Source organism: Pteropus alecto, unplaced genomic scaffold (genome assembly GCF_000325575.1).
Source record: "Pteropus alecto unplaced genomic scaffold, ASM32557v1 scaffold40, whole genome shotgun sequence".
Taxonomy (NCBI): Eukaryota; Metazoa; Chordata; class Mammalia; order Chiroptera; family Pteropodidae; genus Pteropus; species Pteropus alecto.
In genome coordinates, this window is record NW_006431919.1 from 6,443,935 (window position 1) to 6,455,515 (window position 11,581).

Consider the following 11,581-nt stretch of genomic DNA (forward strand, 5'->3'; position numbering starts at 1 on the left):
TCCCTGTGTTATGCAGGCTTTAGTCATGTGTGTACTCCTGGTATGACCTGAGGTATAACTATGTGTCTTCATTACTAGTTTTACTTAATATTTTCCCTCTGTAAAATTCCTGTTTTTCTTTGATACTTTAAAAGAGAAATTAACACAACTCTAAGTGAAAAACCAACATGCTTTCCCATGAAGAGAAGGCAGATGTAAAAAAGTGACTATAAATAGCAGGAGAATAAACTTGAGTCCAGCTTTGCCTTTGACAAAAATGAAAATGCAGAAGCGGACAGAGGTATTAACGTCATTGTAGGCCTGATATGAGACATTATCTTTAACATCATGAAAAGTAAAGGAGAGTTGAAGGGTAGTGACTATCATATATGTAATGCCATGCTCTGTGACACCTAAAATCATCTTGCATACCAGAGTCCCAAACTTTGAGAAACAATGCCTCTTCCTCTCATTCCATCTTTTAGCTATTAGAAAGTTTTCTTCTCATTAAGTTGACATTGGTCTGTATCCACGGTTCACCTACAAATTATCCCACTCTTCAGAGCCACCCAGAACAAGCTCAGTCTCTCTTCCCCTTGATGGTCCTTTGTATATTTGAAGATAGCTCTTACACCTAAACTAGCCTTCTCTTCTCCTGGCTGGACTCCCTCAGTTCCTCCTGTCTTTCCTCAGATGAAATAATCCTGCAGTAGTATTCATCCACTCACTGCTCTTTTACTGTTTTTACTGCCTATATTAGAAGTCTCCAAAGAAAACCAATGGTGAGTGTGTATATAGATAAGTAGATAGGTAGACAGACAGACAGACAGATCAACAGATAAATTATTTTAAGGAATTGGCTCAGAAGATTATGGAGGTTGGCAAATCTAAGACATGGAGATATAGAGAGTGAGCTGGAGGGCTGGGCCTCCAGGAAGAGCCAATGTGCAGTTCAAGTCCAAAGGTCATCTACCACAGAATTTACTCTTGCTCAAGAGAAGTCAGCCAATCAGCCTTTGTTCTATTCAGAGTTTCAGCCCATTGGATGAGGCCCACCCACATTATATACTACAGTATGCTTTACTCAGAGTCTACTCATTTAAATTTTAATCTCATCCAAAAACTCTCTCCAAGCTGACACATAAAAGTAACCATCACATTGCCATTGGTATAACATCATGCCTTAAGTATCGTGTTTAACAAAATAAGCTCAGAATTGGTAAGCGAGTTGTTCAAAGTCTGACATATAGCTTATCGGAATATGTAGACCCCTGCACGTGACAAATAAATATTTTCCTGAAAATTTGAACTAATTAGCCAAGGATGGTGGTCAGTCATCGATGGGTGTTGGATGATGATATTACGGTTATTCTTATTAGCCATGTCCAAACAATAGCAAGCTTGGATTTGGAGTATGCTATCTGCTAGGCACAGTTATCATTGCTTTTCTGACATCTAATCCTCATAATAACCTATAAAGTTAGGATCACTTTTATTTCTATTGTGTGGATGCAGATGCTGAGCAAGAGAAGAGTGAAGTAATCTAGGTTTATGTAGAGCTTCTAAGAGGTAGGGGTAGAATTCAAACTCAGATAGTCTGATTCCAGAGTCCATATAGTAACCATTATGTGGCCCTAATCCCTACTTTTCCCTCAATGAACCACTGAAAAACACTGTAGAAGGTACAGGGTAACTATAAAGTCTGGAAACATAGGTTACTAATTGACACATTTCAACATGTAAGTGACCAATTAATACCCATACTTGACTGGCTGGGTCACTAAGAGTGGTTCCAAATGATGGCCCACAAATCCACACCAGACTGGCGAGGGACTGCTTGGTCATTTCTAAACCTGGATTGAGTGTGGGAGCATGTGCAGTGGGCTACCTGTGTGCCATATCTGAATCCTTCTGACATGGTAAAAATGTAGATTGATTTAATAAAAACCAGAGATATGAATCATCTGAGGTGCAGTGCATTACAGCTATAAGCGAAGAGCTAAGGAAAATATGTAAATACACCACATATTTGCAATTTTTTTGTTCATTGAACTCTGCATTGCTAATGAGAAACAACACATTGAACGCATCCTATAATGTCATTGAGAACATTGTGTATTATAATATGATACCATGAAGCCTTTTTTATGTATGTACGTCAGTAATTACAGACTCTATGGCCATCTTGGTTGTCCGCCTTTTCTGTCTCCTTGTTTAAATTGTAGAGTCTGGATCTGAATACATTGTTTCAGATGCGCTCTAACTCAGTGGAAAAGCAGGGCCATCTTCCTGTTCTTCATCATTTTAAGTGCTACAGGTCTGAAAAGATATTGACCTTTCTAACAATCAGTTAACTCAATAAGCTCTTGTTGACTTTGATATTCATTCATCTAAGAAACATTTTTCACACTTACCTTGTACGAGACACAGTGTTAGACGCTGAGGACATAGTCTTTTAGTAAGTGCGAATAACAAAACAAAGTTTCTGTCCTTATCAATCTGTTATTGCAAGAGGGGGAGAGAGATTTTAAAACATAGTCACATAACTACATAATACATGTTAGGTTGTGCTAAATTAAATGGAGAAAGAGAAAGCTTTTCTGCTCTTTCTGCAAAGGATAGAGAATGAAGAAGGTGGGTATTCGGGGTGGAGGGTAATTGCGGGCACCAGGAACATAAAGTGCAATGTCCCAAGGAGAGGAAGGCTCCTGGTTTGTTTGACATACAGAAAGATGCCAAAGTCCCTGGAGTAGAAATAACATGGAATTGGGTGTGTGGGGGACCTTGTAAAGAATAAAGATTGGAGAGTTAGTAGCAGACCAGATCCTGTAGTGTCTTTATAGTAAAGAGTTTGAATTTAAGCCTAGTTGTGATAAAAAGCCATTGGAAGATTTCTCTTTTCCGTGGGAATGACATAATCTCTGTTGAATTTGAAAAGGATTGCTCTGGCTGCTGCAGAGATAATAGACTTTTGGAGGGCAAGAATGGGAGCAGGGAAATCAATACAGACTACAACAGCATTGTTATATGTCCAAGATAGGTTGGTTTCTAATTAGCTGTTTTATTTGATTTATTATTTAATTGCGCTGTGGTCAGAAAGTGTGTTCTATATGACCCTGGTTGTTTGAAATTGCTTTGTAAACTAGCACAACGTCAATTTTTGCAAATGCTTTAATGCGTTTGAAAATAATGTAGATCCTCAATTTGTTGGGTATAGAGTTCTACAAATCCATTAAACTACTTAAATATTGTTATTCAGATCATTCGCATGCCTGCTCTTATTTATCCGGAGTAGTCTATAATTTTCTAGTAGATTTTTGTTAAAATCTCACACTAGGGGTTGCCATATTTGCCTCATGCTTCTGATAACTTTTAATTCATGTTTTTAAGATCTATTGATAGTTACATATCTAGTCATGATTTGTATAGTTTCTTGTTAGATTTTTTATTTTATATATAACTTTCTCCTTACACATTAACGTTTTTTGCCTTAAATACTATTTTGCCTGATATTAATATTGATACATCAGCTTTCTCTTTGTGAGTATTTGCGTGGAATATCTTTTTGCCATGTCCTTATTTTCAACCTTTTCATATGGTTTCATTTTAAATATTTCTATATGGTTTCATTTTAAATATTTTATTTTATAGACAACCTTTGCATATATACATATATATATATGAATGAATATGTTTTACTTCTGCTATGTTTGCATTTCTTCTCTACTATTCTTCTTTCTGTTTATTTTACTTTTAAACAATTTTTATCTTTCCTTCAGTGGATTAATTTTTTTCTATTCCTTTTCTCTTCTGTTTTCAGGACCACAGGTTGTATTTCAGTTAGCTAAATGACCACTTAAATTTTAACATGTATACTTATTAAGTAATTATACCTTCCCTTTTAAATGTGATATAGACATCAGGCCACTTTATCCACTAACCTGCCTGGCACACGCTCCCCGCCTCCCACCCCAGACACACAGAGCCCCTGGCAGGGAGTTGGGCTCCTGCTCTTCCCTCACGGGGTCTTCTCTGCTTGGCCGAGCTGAGTGCCAGTCGCTGTGGTCTGTTTTTAGGCCTTTGGGCCAGCAGGTCTGTGCTGTAGCCATACTCCACTTAGTGTTTCTGTTTCTAGTTCATAAGGTAGTTACCCAATTTTTTTTTATTGTGGTAAAACACACACAACATAAAATTTACCATTTTAATCAATTTAAAGTGTACAATCCAGTAGCCAAAAGTACATTAGCAATGCTGTGCAACCGTCAGAAGCATCTACTTTTCCAACGTTCTTATCACCCCAAACAGAAACCCTATATCTTTTAAGTAGTCACTGTCCAGAACCCTCCCCTCTCAACCCTTGCCAACCACTATTCTTCTTAATGTATCTATTCTAGATATTTTGTATAAATGGAATCATACAGTATATGGCCTTTTGTGACTGGCTTTTTCCATTGAGCATGTTTTCAAGGTTCATCTGTGTTGTAGCATGTGTCAGAATTTCATTCTTTTTTATGGTTGAATAATATTTTGTTGCACGAATATACCACATTTTATTTATCCATTCATTTGCTGATGGTCATATGGGTTGTTTCCACCCTCTGGTTATCCTGAATAGTGCCACCATGAACATTTGTGTACAAATTTTTCTTTGAAAAACCTGTTTTCAGTTCTTTGAGATATATACCTTGGAGTGGAATCGCTGGGTCAAATGGTCATTCTAGGTTTAACCTATTGCGGAACTGATAAACTGTTTTCCATAGTGACTGCACCATTTTACATTGTCACCAGCTATGTTTGTGGATTCCAGTTTCCACATCCTCACCAGCACTTATTATTTGCTGATGATAATGATGGTTATTATTGCCATTCTAAATGATTATGAAGATTTATCTGATTTTTAAGTCCAACTATGACTTACTGGTTTTCTATTTGTTGTTGCTGTTGTCATTATTACCTTATGTGATATTATGATTTACAATAAGAAATATATATTTAGTCTTCATCCCAGTTTCTGGCACAGAGCTCCTAAAACCCTTGGAATATCCTAAGTAATGAGAGCCACAAAGGCATCCTTATGATGTCTATGAGGTGACTTTGGGACCTCACCTAAGGAGGAGAGCTGGTTGCCAGGAGAACTAATCATGTAATTAGAGGATTGGAACTTTCAGCTCCATCCCCTGACCTCCTCTGGGGAGGGGAGAGGGGCTGAAGGTTGAATTAGTCTTCAAGGGCCAATTATTTAATCAATCTATATAATTAAGCTGCCATAAAAACCCAAAGAGGCAGGGTTTGGACACTTTCTGGGTTGGTGAACACATGGAGGTACTGGGAGAGTAGTATGTCTGGAGAAGGCATGGGAGCTTTTGCCCAGTCCCCATACCCTGCCCTATGCATCAGTTCCCTGTGTGCGGCTGTTCCTGAGTTACGTGCCTTTAAATAATTAAGTGATCTAGTAAGTAAAAAGATTTCTTGAGTTCTTTAAGCAGTTCTAGCAAATTAGTTGAACCCAAGGTTGGGGTCATGGTTTATAGCTTGAAAGTCAGAAGTATAGGTAACAACCTGGTCTTGTGACTAGTGTCTAAAATCCAGTCAGGGGTTTGTGGGAACCTCCAGTCTGTAACTGGTTGATAAGAAACACAGGTAACAACCTGAGCTTCTCAAGAGCCGGCGGTGGAGGGGTAGGGTGGGGTGGGGCAGGGGAGCCTTGTAGGACTGAACCCTTTACTTGTGGAATTTGATGCTATCTCCAGGTAGATAGTGTCAGAATTGAGATGAATTCTCAGACATCTTACTTTTGCTTAGCGTTGTGTGGGGAACCTTCTTCTCCTCTCATTGGAAACTGAGTCTCAGAACACCGCGAGACTCACATCACTGCAGGCTTGGAGTACAAGGGCACAGCAAACCCTGACCTGACCTTTCCGTTTCGACTAGAACCTCACATCAAGTTTGGCAAAGTTTTTTTTAAGTGGACAACTGAATTAAGTACCCAAATAATACTGTTACTTTTCTACCAATAAGGAAGGAGATATCTTTGTGAGGAAATATCGACTTACATCAATTTAATTAAAGGTTACTTCAGCTGATTTCGTCCTTTGACATCTCCCTTTTTCAATCAAACTAACATAATGCAGACATGACTTAGCTAAGTGATGGGAGTGGAGAACACTTGTACTTTTCCTGCAAGAATTGATCATTCTTTTCAGGGGATTGGTGACAACTACAAAATCACTCCTCTCCCTTTTGACCTGACCAAGAAATTAGAAATTTTGACCTGCCAAGAAAAAAAATTAAGAGCACACAAAAATAATTAAGAACCGAATGCATAACCTGTGTTTTTTCAATACTTTTTAATTTAATAATATGTCGTGTTCTTTTATAAATGTATTTTTATGTTTTATATTCATGATATTCATGGTTATGAACATTCTTTATGCATGATTTTTATGGTTGTAAAAATAATGCATGCTCATTTCTTTTTTTTTTTTTTTAAGCAAGAAAATTAAAAGGGCATATTATCTGCCACTTCTTAAGAGCTATAAGAGCTCAGAAGAGTCATGGCATGAAGGTCTTAGAGCTATATTTGGATTATGAGCCTGGGTTTTGAGTCAGGTTCTGTGTGACCTAGGGATTATTGCTGCTTAATCTTTGTAAGTATGATAATTACATGGATAGAAAGTACAGACACTGTACCTCAAGTATGAAATATTTGGTTTGAATACTCTCTCTTCTTTTCTGCTTACCCTGCCCGGGTGGACCTGGTCTCAGGCCCCAACATGGACTTAGTGTTTTATGTTCTCTCTTTGAATCAACAGTTACCTACCCTGTCTCTATTCTCTGCCAGCCTGGTTCTCCATGGCAGCTGGTGAAGAAGACTTCTATTTAAGGAGCAGCCTTTACTATGGGACCCTCAGACACCTTTTGTTGTCAAGGTGCCTTTCCACACCTTCTTAATCACACCAGAGAGCCACCTACTATGCCTAGACACAAATGCTGTGCAAGACACTCTTCTTGTTCCTTCATATCTGTTACTGTTACTCCACGTCAAGTTCTTTTTTTACTAGACACTATGCTGTATGTCTTGCAGATAGTGTCTTACAGCAACCTGTGAGACATGTGCTATTCTCTCCCACAACCCACTTGCAGGTGAGGACACTGAGACACGGGGAGATTAAGTTACCTAACTGCATTCATTCCACAAGTGTATAGAGGAGCCAGATTGCATGCCCAGCTCTCCTGCCTAAAATCAGTCTCTGAATCACCATGTACGAAGCAGAAACATTTCACATCCTAATATGTCTGCCAGTTTTGCAGACTGACAGCTTATCAACCATCAACATCAGTGATCTAATACCCTTTTAAAATACATATGTTTAAAAGTGCAAACATGATGCTAAGTAACTATATATGCTATTTTAGTTCATCCTTTCGGCTCCATAAGGAGTACTGTTATTATCCCCATCTTGCACATTATAATCCCCATTTTCCAGTTGAGGAAACTGAGGCTGTGTGGTCTAGGAAATGGCAAAGCCAGTCTCAGCTGAGGGTTGTGTACCACTTAAGACCAACATAACCATGACAGTACACCACAAAGAAAGGCTCGAGTCCCCCCATGGTTGGTCCTTTTGGGTTATGTCACTCAGACCAGTTTTTTAAGAGGCGAAGCCTCCATCAAGTCAGCATTAGGCTGGGCATAGATCTCCAACAACAAGCCACAGAGCCACTCTCATGACATAAGCCTGTCCTGTGCAGCAGTTGTCTTTCTCTCCAGGTTTGCAGTTCCAACCTCCACTTGCGCTTGCTTCTCTCTGAAAGGTTCACATCGTCTTTACCCAGACAGTTCTGAGAGATGCTTTTTGACTCCCTAGAATGCCATGCACCATTCTATGAAAGGTCAAGATCCAAAGCAAATGCTCTCACTGACAGGGAGAGGAAAACATGTGCAGATAGAGCTGAGGAATGTTGGGGGGGGCGGAAGGGGGTGCGCAGCCACAAAGCCCGGGCTTGTGCCTCTAGATCTGGGGATGCTCTTAGGCCACTGCAAGGGCACCATGCATCTAAGAGCCCTGTTTGCAGACGTGGCCAAAAGCCAGACAAGTTTGGCCTACAGAATTTGTATAGCAAAGAATGGGGTGGAAGAGTTTTTGTTTACATTGCTTTCTGTATTAGGGGAAAAAGACTTCCACGAGAGAGGCCTATCTTAATATTGTTGTCTGTTGAGTTTTAATGCTGTAATATTGGAATCAGCTTGATCCAATGGGACAGCTCTGAGCCACCTCCTTGCCCTGCAAAGTCCGTTTATTGGCTTTCTCAGAAACTGGTCACGCCTCTCTCCCACTCTACGAGATTTCCCTAACTGTGCCAGCCAGTACCAGAGTCTTCCCTTCCTCACAGCTCCTACACTTACAGCTGAGAATACACGTTCCACGGCAGAGGAACAGGAGGAAAGTGCTCAAGTCTCGATTCCTGGGTCTTAAATTCTCTCTGTGCAAGCCTGGGCGAGTCATGCCCCACCATTAGCCTCAGTCTTGTCACCTATAAAATGGCAACAACACCCGCTCACTAGGCTTGTGGACATGAGCCAATCCAGCAGGCATTACTGAAGGCCTGTCATGTGTCCGGTTCTCTGCTGAGCTCCTTCATGGTTTTAAAGAGGTACAAAGATATTTAAGTCATAACGTATATATTTAAAGCAATCAATAAAGTAGCACTTCCCAAAATGGATCCTGCAGTGTTTTCTGTTAACATGCAGTTTAAGAAAAAAAAATCCTATAAGTAAATCTACAAACTGTTGGTACACAAAGCTAACCAAATTATGTTGATGTAGGACTTCTCTATGCTGAAATGAACATGCACTGTGCAGCTGGAAGGAAGGAGAAAGTATATTGAATTTCCTGAACTATTTTGCTCACAACATCTTTTGGGGGACAGGTTTTTATTTTATTTTATTCGCAAGAATGACTACTCACATATTACCAAAAAAAAAGTTTTCTGTGGAACATTGGGAAACACCATTAAGAGGTTCAAGCAGTTACAGAATCTGGTATCATTTTAAGTGCTGTGAAAATGACATTGTCACCTGAGATATAATACATAGGAGCGTGTACTGGACATTGTCAAGTGCCATCTCCTTCTTCTGCCTCTGACCTCATATTGGTTTTGAGTTGTTACTTGAATATTAATATCGTCTTTCCAAATACAGCAAAGGCTCTAGACTAGCCCTTGTACTGCTGTTATAATTCCTTGCACTGTACTGGGCACATAAAAGGGTGACCCACTGAGATCTGTCCTTGGCTTCCCCAGGCAAGCAAGGATAAAACATTTACCTCTTTACATATCCCCAAAGCAATCTATTCAGTAGCTGCACTCCCTGAGAACTGAGTCCGATATGTCACTTGGGCTCTTTAGTTGGGATGTGAAAGAAGTCGTTCTTAGCCAAGGTATCTCATTTAACCATCGTACGTGACCTTACCCCAAAAGAGGAAAATATATTAGCATTTTCTTTTCTCCTGTGGAGTTAGCTACATTTCAGGAAACTTGACTAGCAAATTAAAATTAATTCATAATTTTATGTCTCCTGCTGACTTGTTTATTGTATATGTAATTAGAACCCCTCCTCTCCAGCAACCTTTGTGCGCGCACGCGCACGCGCGCGCGCACACGCGCACACACACACACACCCCCTCCCCAGAAAAAGCACTGATATTTCGTTTCCTGAGAAGTTCCTTTCAATTCTTTGTAACCTTGAAACTATGAGAAATTTGACTTGATGTGTTGCCTTTAAGTTAGGGATTGCATTTTAACACATCTGCTCTCTCATAGGATCCCCACTGATGGTTTCTAGAGAAAGCAGAAAGCAAACTTTAAGCTGCCAGAAAGAATCAACATGGAAATGCATGGATTTTTTCGTGAGAGTTGTCAGCTGAGATAATTTAATTGTGAACATTTTTCTAAAGGAGCTTTTTATATTCATTGTAGATGTACAGTGGAACTTTAAAACGTGATGTAGGATTGAAAGAAATGCCAACCCTGCACCCCGATATATCAGGCTCTGAGGCAATTCACAATTACATTTCCCAGCCTGAATTCTTAAGTCCCCAACCTCCTACTGACCAAACCCTCCCTTCACATATTCTCTCTCACCCACTGTTCCCTATCTCAGTAAACAGCCTACTAGCTGTCAAGAAACATGAGTCATCCTTGACCCTGACCTTCCCTCATTCCCAAGTCTGATCACTTCTCATCCCCTGTCATTTCTAAAAATACATATGTTTAACCTCTCTACTTGTCGTCTTCTACCCCCACTCCAGTTCAAAACACCATCATGTCTCACCTGGATTTCTACAGTAGTCTCCCATCTGCCTCTTACATCAAGTAGGGCCTCTTTCTTGTCAATCCTCACAAGGTAGCCAGAATGATCATGTTTAAACACAAATCAGCTCAAATCACTCCCCTGCTGAAAACTTGTCAATGACTTCCCATTTTCGGAGAAAGTTCAATATCATTTAAATGGTCTATGAGAGCAAAGAGGGTGGACAGATCTATCAGATATTTAGACACCACAAACCACAGAAATAAAACAGTAAGATGTGAGAACAAACAGAGTAGAACAGACTAGACGGCTCTGAGACAGAGTCATGTATATTTGGGAATTACTATAGGATAAAGGTGGCACCACAGATCACTGGGGGAAATGGCAGTCCCCTGGTAGATAGTGTTGAAAACAGCTGCCTTTAAGATTCTCACCTAAAGTATATACAATAGTGGATTTCAGGGGCAATAAAGGCTTAGTATGAGAAGTAAAGCTCAAATGTTCGCAGAAAAGAATATGAAGAATGAACTAAAGCAGGAAAGGATTTCTTTATGAAACCCCAAGAAACCACCTGTAAGGAGAAACAAATTAGTTTTCCTACATCAAAATCAAACATTCCCGTTCATCAGGGGGCAGCGTGGACCGTGTTCACAAAGCTGATGGCAAGACTGGAGGAACGTGTTTCTCTCTCTCCTTGGATCATCAAGCTCCAACCATATTGGCCTTTCTTTCTGCCCCGTAAATATATCAAACTCCTTCCCGCATCAGGGCGAGTCAGTACACGTGTTTATCACTTTGTCTAAAAAGTTGTCTCCCCTGTTTCAGCTAACTAATTCCCATTCACCCCGGTGATCGCGGCCAGAATGTCTCTCCCTTAGAAAGGTCTTCCCTGACTGCCCAGATTAGGGTAGACTTCTCTGTGTGTACTCTTATTTCGCCTTCTACTTTGCTTTCATTGGAATTGCAATTATGACATCATTTATGGAACTCTTATTACCCATACTAGGTTTGTAAACTGCCACCTGCTCAGTACTTGGCACAGTGTTTTCTGCCTAGAAGATCCCTTTCAGACGTTAATGGGATGAACCAATAAGGGGCAATTGAAAGAGGACCTTTTCAGTACTACATGCCAAATGGGTGCTACAGCCCCAGGGAAGATTCCAGGCATAATTTAACCTTAATAGTCAGGAAGAATTTGGCGTAATGACTTGTACCCCTTCTTCTCTCTGTCATCTAGAGACTCAACGTCTCAACTCATTTGTATCACCGGCAGTTCCTTGCACGCCATTAGGT

At 40.0% G+C, this 11,581-nt stretch overlaps 1 protein-coding gene and 1 pseudogene across 2 annotated transcripts in view; one reads left to right on the forward strand and one right to left on the reverse strand.

The window, feature by feature from the left end:
* LOC102886214 overlaps positions 1 to 4,088 on the reverse strand; it is a 7,851-nt pseudogene extending 3,763 nt beyond the window's left edge.
* SGCD (sarcoglycan delta) overlaps positions 1 to 11,581 on the forward strand; it is an 818,344-nt gene that overhangs the window by 667,431 nt on the left and 139,332 nt on the right. The gene's annotated exons all lie outside the window — the stretch shown is intronic.